Source organism: Rhipicephalus microplus, chromosome 6 (genome assembly GCF_043290135.1).
Source record: "Rhipicephalus microplus isolate Deutch F79 chromosome 6, USDA_Rmic, whole genome shotgun sequence".
NCBI classification, from domain to species: Eukaryota; Metazoa; Arthropoda; class Arachnida; order Ixodida; family Ixodidae; genus Rhipicephalus; species Rhipicephalus microplus.
Genome location: NC_134705.1, coordinates 195,264,045 through 195,276,954, shown reverse-complemented (window position 1 = coordinate 195,276,954; position 12,910 = coordinate 195,264,045). Strand labels below are relative to the sequence as shown.

The 12,910-nt window shown below is 47.8% G+C and overlaps 1 protein-coding gene across 2 annotated transcripts in view; it reads left to right on the top strand.

The window, feature by feature from the left end:
* Positions 1-12,910, top strand: part of LOC119166812 (forkhead box protein N3-like) — a 61,296-nt gene that overhangs the window by 3,923 nt on the left and 44,463 nt on the right. The window lies entirely within an intron of this gene.

Genomic DNA, 12,910 nt, shown 5'->3' with positions numbered 1-12,910 from the left:
GGTTCTTTTTCTTTTTTCAGGTAGGGAGGGGGGGGGGGGGGGGGCGTGATGACGACTGCTGCTGATTTCCTGCCTCTCTCAAAGCTGCACTACGCAAACCGAAAACAAAAAAAAAAACACCTAAGAAAAACGGACATGGTCCCGTTTGTCGTCAGGTGCTCTTGGCGATGCTTGTTTTGCAGACGATAAACCCGGCGCGACCTATCCGGGATGCTGTCGCAAGCTGCTTCGGCCGCTTTCTCGTATTCCTCTGCTTTTTTGTTTTGTGTTTGTTTTTACTTTCTTTTTTCCCTCGCCCGTGTCAGCGAAGTGCAATGCGCGTCTCGTCTTTTTGTCGCCTTTGCAGCTGAACCCGTTCATCGTCTTAACCAAACGTAACCCAATCATCTCGGATACGTGCGTAGCATGTTTGCACCTGCCCAGCTGCTCGCTCTCTCTCAACAGCGGCCATCCATTGCGGCGTCTGGAATTATGCGTTGGTTAATCGCTTTTACGATTCAGTCGAGCTGGATGCGGTGGTAATCGTCGTCTGCTACTTCAGTTTGCGAGCAGACCATGAGAGAGTTTATTTTTAAGCCGAGAAAAATTTAAAAAAAAATGTCAGCCATATGCCCGCAGCTTTCGCTCCCCGTGCTCGTTTTCGAGACGTCAAGCGAGTCTCGAGTGTTTCAGCAGGTCGCGGGTTCGTATCCCGGCTGCGGCTGCTGCATTTCCGATGGAGGCGGAAATGCTGTAGGCCCGTGTCCTCAGATTAGGGTGCACGTTAAAGAACCCCAGGTAATCGAAATTTCCGGAGCCCTCCACTACGGCGTCTCTCATAATCATATGGTGGTTTTGGGACGTTATACCCCACATATCAATCAATCAATCAATCAATCAATCAATCAATCGAGTGTTTCAGATCATGGAGTAATGAAAAGTAGGGATCATAATGGCGCGCGATTGATCGAAACGTCAGAGCGCGCGGTAGGTTTTAGTACGACCGGTGGTGTTCTCTTTTTGAATCTCCGTCGCGAGTCGGCCGTGGGTGATATTCTGGACTTTTGTCTAATTCCGCCATATTGTCATATTTCGTAATGGCGGCATTTTAAGCCAATCAGAGAGGTCGTAGCAGCGCACTTGGCCAATTAGCATCGACCAATGGCGGAATCTGACAACTCGGCGAAATTCGACAATGTCCAGAATATAGCACCCCGGTCTTCGCCGATAAGGCTACCGCGTGCCCATAGCCTCCTATAGATTTCCCTTGCCTGCCGGTTTATCGGCGGTCACTTGGAAAGCGGCCGTCGTCGGAACTATGGTGGTGGCGCCACCTAAGTAGGGTGTCTTCAAATAAGTTTTTTTTTGTTTTTGGAGCTTATATGCAACAAAAATAACTCAAAAAAGTTTTTAAAGAGCGTAAGCGTAATTATAATTAACCCTACGTAAGTGACGCCGTCATTCAGCAGGCAACTTCTTCACAATACAAGGCATCCTCTGAAATTAGTTGCAAACGCCGAAATTGCCGACCTCAAAGGCCAGGTACAAAGACTCTTACCCCTACGTAGGCAGCGCCGCCATAGATGACGGGCGTTTCGCGCTCATCCGGCAGGCAAGGGAAATCTAGAAGGCTATGGCGTGCCATACTCCGAAGTCTCGGCAAATCTCGTTTCTGGCGCGGTCGTGTCGCAAAAGGTCACGCGTTGGGTCGACATCACTGCAGCTTGAAAATCGTTTGGCCCGCCAAGTCTGATTGCGTGATGCAATGCTCCTCCGCTCTTTTTTTTTTCTGACCTGCAGGTTTCGGATAGTTCATAGACATGCATCTGTGTGGCTGGCTTTGAGTCCGGGAACTTGAAAACGTGAACATCATAAGGAAATCGGGGATTCCGACATCTGCCGTTTGGCCAAACCTAATGTTTTAGGTATGGCAACAACGACGAACGCTTAACTTTTAATAGGCGTACTATTTACGCTAGCCGAGAAAAAAATTGTCTATGGTTCCTAGGGAAGACCGGCCGGCGCGACTGTCTTTCGCAGGTTAATACAGGCACACTGCGGTTTTCTTCGATTTGTAACCGTTATAACTCGCAAGTTTCGGAGGTGGGCCCCGCCATGGTGGTCTAGTGGCTAAGGTACTCGGCTGCTGACCCGCAGGTCGCGGGTTCGATTCCCGGCTGCGGCGGCTGCATTTCCGATGGAGGCGGAAATGTTGTAGGCCCGTGTACTCAGATTTGGGTGCACGTTAAAGAACCCCAGGTGGTCAAAATTTCCGGAGCCCTCCACTACGGCGTCTCTCATAATCAAATGGTGGTTTTGGGACGTTAAACCCCACAAATCAATCAATCAAGTTTCGGAGGTGGTGTCGTACATAAATGACGCGGCGCCGGTGGCCATACATGAACCCGGCTTTCGAAGGCGCGCCGGTCACTCGCGTAATTACGAGGCGTGAATTTGGAGTGATTGATGTTCTCTCGATCTCGCGCTTGTTGGCGATCAGCTGTTTCCAATATGGCAATCAGATTTTTATCGAGGTCTCTTTCGCCATGTCACCCACGTTGTCACAGTTCGTTGCTGCCTGGATACGAATGCATAGTAGTCGTTGCTGCCTGTGGCAACCGAAGTGTTCCGCTGCTGAGCACGTGGATGAATTGAATTGAATTGAACTTTTATTTTCGTGTTTGAGACTACGCGAAGGATAGCCGGAGTAAACGCTGTTTTAAAACAGCTTGACTAGCTCCCGCTACTTGGAATGAATGGGTAGAAAGCATTGGCATACAAATAAAAAAAAAACATGCCGTACAGAAATATGGTAATGTCAATCAATATAATTACATAATCTAAACGAAAACAGACGCAGCAGTTCCCTTGAAAAGGCTATGTATACATGTGTTATAGAATGCACAAGAGATCAAACTGGTACGAAAGGGGAAACGACATCATGAATATTTATAAGAACATTGATGCGACATTTATTTGTGGTCATATTTTCTATATTCGCATCAATGCTGACCATCAAAGGTCCGATTGTCGCCATGGAGAGAAAGGAAACAGTTATAGGATGGAGCGTTGTGTAATACGATAGAATAATAAAAAAAGTTGTATTTCAGGGTCAGGGAGTAGCAGTTCTGGAATAGGAGAAGAGAAAGGCGAGCCTCGCAACTCTCTGCGTCAGAGTGCGACACCTCAGTATAGTATAGCTGACAACGGAAGGGGGATAAGGAGGAACGAAGATATGGAGCGTTAGGTAAAGTTTGAGAGAAATGTGAAAGGTTGGGACGCGGTCGAAGGAGTCCGAGGACGGGTCACAGTTCGGCGAGAGCTACACGGCGTCAGGAGATCGGCGAGAGCTATACGCCGGCGCGTGGCAGATCGCGGTCGACGCGACCCTTCAGCGCAAAAGCCACCGAGCGAGTCGGATTTCGGGCACTCACTCGCTAAGCTTTGCCGGCCGCCCCATTTTCCCCTTAGGGAAGGAAGGAAGGCTCGCTCCCCTTAGGCATGGCCGGACGGCAATGGAGAATTTCAAGGTGGCAGCTGTCGTATGCCCGAATGGGAAGATAGGTGCCAATGGGAAGGTTCAAAAGTTATTTTCTTCCATAAAACTAGAAAAAAAGTGCAATGATAAGATTTGCCATATGAAAAGAACTGTTTATTATCTTTGGATTTAGGTATACAGGTGATTTTTATTTGGACCACCACATAGTGATAGTGCAAATTTCGTCTCAATACAGACAAAATTGGTGATTTTGCGAAATTTATGGGTTTTTTTTTTTCTCGTAAAGTTTAGCAGCTTGAGACGTCTAAAAATATTCTTTCCTCATAATGTATGTTTTGTAGAGTAAGTATTCGCTACTCAGATATTCGTACAAAGAGCAGTATAGCAATGGAAAAAATACAAACATAACACATTATGGCTGAATTCTTGGAGGCGTGTGTGCCAGGAAAATTGCACTAATATTACTGAGCTTCAAACACCTTACACAAGAACATTTACTTAAGATGTAGACCAAATTTGGTATAAAAAGAAAGGTTGGTACTTATAAAAATATTTTTCCGCAAACAACAGCCAAACGACATTCTGGGAAGTTAGCAAGGCAGCCACGATACGAAATTTGTTTTTTCTCTCGGAAATATTTTACCGTTTCACTGTTTTCAGTGAAGGAAATCAGCACATAAATACATTTGAGATGATCGCCAAAAATGGCTGGGATGTTCGGCATGGAATGACCCTGAGGCCTTTTTCTGAAGGGGAGATCACCCTGCCACGCAAATCTCCTCTGTACAGAGACGGCTTCGAGCTAGTTTGAAGCTGAGCAAATGCCGATATGATGTGTTATTTTGATCATGAATGTCAATGAGCCTTTCTTCAGGGGACTAGCCTGCGCATGCGCAGGGACGGTGACGTCACGCGCGCCATGACTTTTGGGGGTCACTGGGTGGTGTCATTTGCAAATTATCACGAAAAATACCTGGCCCCCGAGATTTTCTGCTGACAATTTCGGAGGCCACTGACCACCGCTTTCGATTTCGGCGATCTCCACAAGACGGGAGACGTCGTTCAGGACCTGAAAAAGGCCCATTTCCTCATAGCGCACCTACTGACATCGACACTATGGCTCGACGGCAGGCTAATATACGAATTCTGGTGGCTTCACTAAAGTGCCTGGAATATGCTAGGTATTATAGCTTTACGTAGCAGTCTTATTTCTGAAGAGATCAGACCCTTCTTGTAATGGAATTTTTAGCTGCGTGCTTGATGAAAACTTTTAATGATCCTACAAAAAAAAATCATTCCTGCATGGCCGGCATGCAAAGCTTTGGATATAAGACAGATTCCTTTAACATTCATTTTTATTTTTAATTAGTGCGCAATAAGTCGTTATCAGTCCAAAGTGTTCGTAATTGATTGTTTCTCGTTTTTGACTTTTCGAAAACACGCTTCTGCGGCCGAAGGTAGCTGGCCCTGCCGAGAGTCATTTCGAAGCTTCATTTACGTTATCAGGTTAGGCAGCGCAATTAAAAACGCTCCCGTTCCATCGTCAATCCGTCGACAGATTCGTGGCCGACCGTGCGCCCCCCGTCCTCCCGTAAAGATTTGTGTTTTTGAAGGTCGTCTCCGCCATCGTTTAATCGTGATCGTCACTTCCTGCTTCATTCCTCCCTCCCTGCAAGAAAAGAAGGAAAGCGGACGCCGGAGGTAACAGGAGTAGCAATCCGCTGCGCTTTTTTTTTTCCTTTTTTTTTTCGAGTCGCTCCTCTTCTCACGGTGGGCGCCGCGTAGGTCGTTGTCATGACAACGGACACGGCCCGGATGAAGAGGAGGAGGAGGAGGGAGGAGCGTGGAGAACGGACGCGGAATTTGGGGCCGCCCGCGCGCACGCTTTTGCATTGGTCGATTGCTCATTCGCGAGCCGCCACTCGAGTTTTTTTTTTTTTTTCATTTCCTCGCCTGTTTTCCCCCTTCTCACTCTCCATCTACATTGTTGGGAAAGGAGGGCGCTAATTAACGCACTTATGCAAGTTGTAGAGTTCGGGGTGGAGGAGCGCTACGTCGTCCCGTCCTTATGCTGCTTCATCTGTGTATATTCGTGCGTGTTAATTTATGCCTACTTTGTGATTGCGTTTCGTCAACTGTACAGCCCAAGAGTTGTCGGCAATCACTGGCTCTGATGGTCACGTTGTGTTCACACACTGGCAAGCGGGCGCTCACTATGCCTCACTCACCCATTGCTTATTCGCACACGCAGACATTCACTCACTCACACTCATTCACTCACTCAGCAGAAGTACACCAGAATGTAATGAGAACTTTTTTAGTGGCACTGACGAAGACCAAGTCCTCGCGCACATCGAAACGTCATCGCTTCCACATTCCACTTAACTCCTGTTATGTTTGGAACTGCTGAACCCTCTTTGTAAGTCTCCAGGTTTCTGCTCCGTAGCTAAGTAGCGGCAAAATGCAGCTGTTATACACCTTCCTCTTGAGGGATAGTGGCAATCTACCTGTCATGATATTAGAGTGCTTGCCAAATGTGCTCCACCCCGTTTTCATTCTTCTAGTTACTTCAGTCTCGTGGTTCGGCTGTGCGGTTATTACCTGTCCTAAGTAGACTTAGTCTTTTACAACTTCAAGGATGACGCAGCGAGCAGTGTAAAGGAAAATGGTAGGTGCAACGTTAAAAGACAAGAAGAGAGCGGAGTGGATTAGGGAACAAACCGGGGTTAAGGATATCATAGTTGAAATCAAGAAGAGGAAATGGACATGGGCCGGGCATGTAGCGCTTAGACAGGATAACCGCTGGTCATTAAGGGTAACTGACTGGATTCCAAGAGAAGGCAAGCGGGTTAGGGGGAGACAGAAGGTTAGGTGGGCAGATGAGATTAAGAAGTTTGCGGGTATGGATTGGCAGCAGAAAGCATGGTGGAACATGGGAGAGGCCTCTGTCCTGCAATGGACGTAGTCGGGCTGATGATGATGATGTTTGGAACATTGTAAATTGTAGGCAGCCACGAACATTGCAAGAGTGTGATGATGATGATTATGGTATTGAAAGTACTTATTGATCGACATATCCTTTTGATGCGGGTGGTGAAAAGTACCCCCTCTCCCTCCCCTCCCCGCTTTTTTTTTTTTTTTTTTTGCCTCGCTGATGTTCTGAACGTCTCTTGCACGTCTCGAACTCTGAGCAATTGATACCTCCGCCCAGTTTAAAGTCCGCCGCGGTGGCACAGTGGCTGAGGTGTTCTCGTGCAGTCTCGGAAGGTCGCGGGTTCGATTCCAGCCGCGGCGGTGGGACTTCCGTGGAGACGAAATGCTAGGTGCGCGCGAGCACTGGGGCGATGCGAGTGCACGTTAAACCAACGCCTCCTCTAGAAAGATGCCTGAGGAATGGTCCGCGCTCCCAGTGGAGTTGACCTGCCTTCAGTTTTAAACAAGCTCCACGTGGTGGCGCTCGCGACCGACACTATCTAAAGCCCCTGTACCTTCGGAGTAGAGGGACTTTAACACTATCATCACGGCGGCGGGCGGTACCAGCTGAGCGTTTTTCTTCTGCGGCCCTCAGGGGCGCGTCAGTCGAGAGTTGTTCGAGACCTGATACTGTGCACTACTGTTTCGGAGGCTATGCAAAGTGTTGCGTTGTTGCACCGTCCGCCACAGGTGACGCTAGCGACCGAGAACATATTAAAGTGAAGGAGGGAAAGGGTGTGGCAACTGTTCTTCTTCTCATGCGGCAGGCATCTTTCTAGAAGAGGCGTTGGTTAAACAAACCCTTGGTGTTCTAAACTTCTTTTCGAACTTCCCCTCTATGGCGTGCTTCAATCGCATCGCGGTTTTTGGCACGCGAAAACCCTCGGGGAATCAACCGACGTCGAACGAACCGCCTTGTGTTGTCCGTATCGCGGTTTCTTAGGGTGCTCCTCGTGATAAGCGAACGGAGATAAACGCGGAGCGTCGGATTAGGCTCATCTGCGGTTATGCTGCACGGTGGCCTTCAAGGACGCGAGTGCGAACACTTTGTTGGATAACACGAAGGACGGGAGTGCACAGACGTCGACATACGATTGCGATGCACTAATTTATTGTTATTCGTCTCTGGACGACTTGGAATAGGGGCTGGCTTCCGGAAGAACACAGTATATATATATATATATATATATATATATATATATATATATATATATATATATATATATATATATATATATATATATATATATATATATGAGATCTAACAGACAGTAATGCCAAGGAATGTATAGGGGAAGTTATTAGAACAAATGGAATGTAAATAAGAAGAAATAAAAGTGGGTGAAAAAATAACCAGCCGTGAGCAGGAATGCGTTATTCGAAAGTCGTGGGTTCGATTCCTGCTCACGGCTGGTTATTTTTTCACCCACTTTTCTTTCTTCTTATTTACATTCCATTTGTTCTAATAACTTCCCCTATACATTCCTTGCCATTACTGTCTGTTAGATCTCATTAATATTGTGTCAAAACACGGAAGGGCGAGCCCTTAGGTGTACACTTCTTTCCCTTATATATATATATATATATATATATATATATATATATATATATATATATATATATATATATATATATATATATATATATATATATATATATATATATATATATATATATATATATATATAGTGTGTGTGTGTGTGTGTGATTTGAGTGTGTGTGTGTGTCCGTATTCTTCTACTTATCTCACTCTCATTGTTCGGCTCCATGGGTTACTATTTGTCCTAAGCAGACACATTCCTTTACAGCTTCCAGAGTCTCTCAACCCATCGCGAAGTGCAGTTTTCTGCCGAGATTGTTCCACATTACTTTAGTTTTGTGCATATTAATTTTGAGACCTACTCTTCTGCTTTCCGTGTCCAGTTTAGTAATCATGGGCTGTGAGTCGTCCCCTGAGTTACTCGTCAAGGCACTGTCATGAGCGAATCGGAGGTTATTAAGGTACTCTGAATTAACTGTTATTCCTAGCTCTTCCCAATCTAGGTTCCTGAAAACGTCCTGTAAACACTCAGTGAATAGCATTGGAGAAATCGTGCCTGCCTGCCTTACACCCTTCTTTATTGAGATTGTCGCTTTCTTTATGGAGAACTATGGTGACTGTGGATGCACTGTAGATTCATTCCAGTACGTTTATGGGGAGCTCTTCGATGCCCTGATTCCGTAGTGCCTGCATTACTGCTGATGTCTCGACTGAGTCAAACGCCTTCTCGTAATCTATGAAAGCTATGCATAGGGGTGGGTTGTATTCAGCGCATTTTTTTATTATCTGATCGATGGTCTGAATATGGTCTACTGTGGAGTAGCCTGTACGAAATCCTGCTCGATCCTTTCGTTTATTGAACTCTTAATGTCACCTTAATTCTATTAGCTATTATTTTTGTAAATACTTTGTAGAGAACGAATAGCAGGTTGATCGGCCCGTAATTTTTCAAGTCCTTGACATCTCCTTTCTTATGAATTAAGGTGATGTTTGCGTTCTTTCAAGATTATGTTACACTTCATATCAAGGCACACTTCGTATATAAGGTGGTCAGTTCATCTAACACAACTTCTTCGCCTTCTTTCTGGAGGTCCGTTATTGTTACCTTATACTCACCAGTGGCTTTGCCTCTTTGCATTCCTTCTAGGGCTTTCCTTACTTGCCTTCCCCTGTCGTTATTGGTAGGATGTCGAATTCATCTGGGCTGTTATTGCTTCTTACGACATCATACTGGTTGTTTCGGCTTCTCTGTAGAATTCATTCGCCGCCTGAACTATCCTGTCCGTATTGGCTATGACATTGCCTTCCTTCCATCCGGTTTTTGCCTGTGCACAAGTTTGCCTTCGCAGCTTTTGGGCTTCTTTCACTTTTCACAGCCTGCTCGATTGTCTCAAGTGTTATACCTTCTGATGTCGGCTACCTCACGCCTGTTGATTCACTTCGAAAGCTGCACTAGCTCTATTTTGTCGGTCGCATTTTAGGCTTTGATGGTTTGTCGTCTCTTGATGATATTTTTCGCCTCCTGAGATAGTTGGCCAGTGTCTTGTCTAGTGACTGTATCTCCGACTTCCATTAGATTCTCAGCAAAGGCGAACGCCCGATGCGAAGACAGAAAGTTAGGAGGGGGGGGGGGGGGCAGAGATAGAAAAGTTCGCAGGCATAGCGTGGCAGCAGAAGACACGATACCGGGTCGATCAGGGAAACATGGTCATGTAGCGAACATAGTCAGCCTCATGATGATGATGGTGTTCCAACACACGCACAAGCATACATAAAGTGCGGTTGAACTCGCCCCGCTCTTCGAATCAAATTTCAGGCTACACCCCTGCCACTGGAGTTATAGATAAGTGCGTTCGCGCTTTTTTCTTCAGGCAGTAGCGGCATTGACTTGCGATCCATTTCCCATTATACGTCGCCCGGCGCATGCGTCTCCCTCTGGCGGTGTGTGTATGTACTGCCAGCGTCAAGTGAAACCCGGACAGCGGCAAGCCTTTGTGATGGTATAGTGCGCGCCGTCCAGTTATAACCATTGACAGGCACATATATATGCCCCGCCGCGTTGGTCTAGTGGTTAAGGTACTCGGCTGCTGACCCGCAGGTCGCGGGTTCGAATCCCGGCTGCGGCGGCTGCATTTCCGATGGAGGCGGAAATGAAGGAGGCCCGTGTGCTCAGATTTGGGTGCACGTTAAAGAACCCCAGGTGGTCTAAATTTTCGGAGCCCTCCACTACGGCGTCTCTCATAATCATATAGTGGTTTCGGGACGTTAAACCCCACATATCAATCAAATCAGGCACATATATATGCGCCTGTCAATGGTTATAACTGAACGGCGCGCGCTATACCATCACGAATATGCGCCTGTAAAATGGTGTTAACTGTACGGCTCGCACTATACCATCGCGAAGGCTTGCCGCTGTTCGGCTTTCATTTGACGCTGACAGTACATGCGTATACGTGGTTGTGTACGTGTATCTACATGTGTGTGTGCGTGGCAGCGGGTGTATTGCATGTGTACCTATGTGTGTGTCTGTGCGTGCGCTTGTCCCTGCCTGCCAAAGGTTTTGCGCACTCTCGCTAGGGGGCGCGAACGGTGGCAGTGGCGCGAGCCCACCGCTGCGTCCGACACACACGTGCGCTCACACCCAACGCTCTCGGAAGCGCAACACCGGCGTGCGGGGGGCGCGTTAATTAAACCTCTCTCATCCTCGTCTCGCCCGGTGCCCGCTTTGTGTGTGATCGCTCGCTGCTGCTGTTGTGCTCGGCCTGCCTGCCCGCCTTCAAGGATCGACGGGCATCGCGCTGTGGAGACGCTATTTACACTGATTATCCGCGCTCAGCGGGATCGGTTGGCTCACCTCTCGAAAAGCTTTTTGACTCCGAGCCGATAGTGCGAGTCGGCTGGCGGGGCGCTGTATGGGCGTGTGCGCGTGTGGTCAGCTTTGTCGATGTCGCGCCATTGTCTGGCTAATTATGTATCGTTAAGATGTGTTGGCTAACGATATCGCGAGATTACCCAAGCATGGGGGACAAGCGCGAAAAACAACAAAAAACAACCTGGAGATGCAGAAAAGGCACGCAAGCCTCCACAGAGCTTAGCAGAAAAGACATTTGGTCGAGTTCGCTAGTATTCATCGTAATAACAACGGAGCAACATGACGAAGAAATATCCAACGGGGCCGACTCTATCTATCTATCTATCTATCTATCTATCTATCTATCTATCTATCTATCTATCTATCTATCTATCTATCTATCTATCTATCTATCTATCTATCTATCTATCTATCTATCTATCTATCTATCTATCTATCTATCTATCTATCTATCTATCTATCTATCTATGTTGAAACATCGTCGGCGCCCCGCCGCGGTGGTCTAGTGGCTAAGGTACTCGGCTGCTGACCCGCAGCTCGCGGGATCGAATCCCGGCAGCGGCGGCTGCATTTCCGACGGAGGCGGAAATGCTGTAGGTCCTTGTTCTCAGATTTGGGTGCACGTTAAGGAACTCCAAGTGGTCGAAATTTCTGGAGCCCTCCACTACGGCGTCTCTCGTAATCATGTGGTGGTTTTGGGACGTTGAACCCCACATATTAATCATTATGTGAAGAGCGTCTATCACATCGACATTGACATGGCTGGCAGAGTAACGTTTCACCAAACCCGCTGTTTGCTTTCCCGTTTCGTTTTACAGTAGACTTCCCGAATGTATGCGCTGCTACGGTGCGTGTGATTCGTTGTTGTGCATTGATTTTGGCACGTAAAGGCGTTTATTAGATTGCACGTGAGCCTGTTTCACGTGCGAGCGATTTTGCCCCAACAGTGGAGCGGCCGCCGTGGCACGAGCATGAAACAGATTCCCAGAGCGTCTGCTAAACGCTGCGATGAACATCACCAGAGTTGGAAAAAGTAGCTCGCTGAAGAGCGTCTGACCAATGGGGGAGGAGCAGTGACGTGGGTGCCACGTGACGACGGCAGGGGCCGAGTTTCGGAGCGGGCGCGCGCGTCTGGAGGAAGAACTCGCTCCGACTCGGCGGTACCGGAAACACTGCCCAGCAAAGTGGCGGGCATCGCGCTAAAGCGGCGCACCCAAAACAAAAACTTCCCCCCCCCCCCTCACATGACCCTGGGGGGGGGGGGAGGAGAGGAGGAGATGCAGGGACCACAGAGTTTCCCACAATACTAACTATAGAGGGAACTCTGGCGCTAGTGTCTATGTGAGCTGCAACGCACGGCGCTTCAACGAGCATGGGAATGATGGGTAGTGTACACACATTTGTCTAATTTTCGTACTTCTGGCCTGCTTCTGGCTCCGTGTGTGTTCGTGTGGCCTGGAGCTGTTTTTTCACGAAAACATAAATTAGCAAATGTTCGCCGTTTGTGCTTCACAACCTTATTCTTTTAAGCTTACTATTTCGAATCACGTCTCTAAGTTCAAAAGGATTCGTTCTTTCTTTCAAAACAAAACCGAAACACAGCAATAAACAAAGCCGCAAGTACGATTCGCCGCCCGCAAGTACGAATACTAGGCAAATGTGTGTACTACCCATCATTCCCATGGTCGCTGAACGATCGCAGCGCCAGAGTGCCCTCTAGTTAATTTTGAGAAACTCTATGGCAGGGACAGACGTACGGATGATGATGGGTTGATGAGCTACGTGAGACTCCGAGACAAAGCGCCTCCGGCGCCGCGTCTCCTTCATATACTGACAACGGCACGCAGTGGCGTAACTAGGGGGGGGCAAGGGGGTACAAGTGCCCCGGGCGCCACTAGGGAGGGGGCGCCAAGCCGAGTCCTCGGGTTGGCGCCCCCTGGAAAGGTTGTCAATGTTTTTTTCCGTAAAACCGCCTGGAAGGGGGGAGGGGCGAGGTTGTAATGTACGACTGGAAGTGGGGATGGTGGTGAAGGAAAGGGTTGCC